The following is a 1,699-nucleotide window of genomic DNA, read 5'->3' on the forward strand; positions in this document are numbered from 1 at the left end:
TTTAAAAAAGAATATTCAATGAATGAAAGTCTGTTAGGCCTCTGACTGATCTTCTCTACAGAAGGTCCACTAAGATTTAGAGATAGAACTTGTTATTCATAGGCCCAATGCAGTCTTCTGAAAAGTAGAATTTTTAAGGGAAGACATATTAGGATCTTTGGAAGAGAACCTCAGTAGACATTCTTAAAAGTTTATTATGTATAAGCCACTGTAGAAGATTAACACTGAAGTGCTCCATGACCTAATGGACATATTCATAGTGATGTTCATGATTTCATTACAGGCTTGTTCTCTTGAGCTCGCATCTCTGAAACAGGTCTTGCAGAAGAATAAATGGGACACAGTAACAGTGTAACAGAATTTGTCCTCCTGGGACTCACTCAGGACCCTGAGGGCCAAAAAGTGTTATTTGTCATGTTTTTGCTCGTCTACATTGTCACGATGGTGGGCAACCTGCTCATTGTCATGACTGTTATTGTCAACCCATCCCTTGGCCCTCCCATGTACTTCTTCCTTGCCTATCTGTCCTTCATGGATGCTGTTTATTCCACTGCCATTTCCCCCAAAATGATTCTAGACTTACTCTGTGATAAAAAGACTATTTCCTTCTCGGCTTGCATGGGCCAGCTCTTTATAGAACACTTATTTGGTGGTGCCGAGGTCTTTTTTCTGGTGGCAATGGCCTATGATCGCTATGTGGCCATCTGTAAGCCACTACATTACTTGACCACCATGAATCGACAGGTGTGCATTCTGTTACTGGTGGTGGCCTGGGTTCGAGGTTTTTTGCACTCTTTGGTTCAACTTCTCTTTGTGTGCAGCCTCCCCTTCTGTGCCCCAACATCATAGATCACTTCTGCTGTGATATGTACCCATTATTGGAAACTCGCTTGCACTGACACCTATTTTATAGGTCTCACTGTTGTTGCCAATAGTGGAGCCATCTGTATGATAATTTTTGTCCTTCTACTAATCTCCTATGGGGTCATCCTAAGCTCCCTGAAGACTCACAGTCAGGGAGGCACAAAGCCCTGTCTACCTGCAGCTCCCACATCACAGTGGTTGTCCTCTCTTGTGTGCCATGTATTTTCATGTACGTTAGACCTCTTTCCAAATTTCCCATTGACAAATCCATGACTGTGGTTTATACAGTTATTACTCTCATCTTGAATCCTCTGATATACACCCTGAGAAATTCTGAGATGAAAAATGCTATGAAAAAAAAAATCTGGGGTAGAAAGTTAACCACAGGTAGAGTAAGAATGAGCATCCACACTGAAAATAACATTGCTAATTCTAAAGCAAGAAATAGGCAACGAATGATCACAATGAATGATTAAGTCAATTCAATGGATTCTCTAGGAATACTTCTCTTTATTGACAAAAGGCATCCAAAATGTAGAATAAATTATTCTTTGACATTAGAATTAAACTAGTAGAGACATTCTGGAGGCTGGATAAAAGGCAAACATATTTTTTCTCTTTAAATAAAAATAAAACTAAGCTAACATTGTAATTTCATTTTTCTCAGTATATACTGAAACAGGGCTTCAAAGAAATTCTTTGTTTTTTTCCTTTTAGAAAGAGAAAACACAAGTTTCTTTGGAAAATTTTATATCATTCCAATTAATGAGAAAACAATTTGGCCAATACTTAGAACAAATTTCTGAGGTTAAAAGTGTGCTTTTAAAAAAATTTG

At 38.3% G+C, this 1,699-nt stretch overlaps 1 pseudogene; it reads left to right on the forward strand.

The window, feature by feature from the left end:
- Positions 1–1,444, forward strand: LOC135229407 (olfactory receptor 4A5-like; annotated as a pseudogene).
- Positions 1,445–1,699: the final 255 nt, after the last annotated feature.

Source organism: Loxodonta africana, unplaced genomic scaffold, assembly GCF_030014295.1.
Source record: "Loxodonta africana isolate mLoxAfr1 unplaced genomic scaffold, mLoxAfr1.hap2 scaffold_29, whole genome shotgun sequence".
Classification (NCBI taxonomy): Eukaryota; Metazoa; Chordata; class Mammalia; order Proboscidea; family Elephantidae; genus Loxodonta; species Loxodonta africana.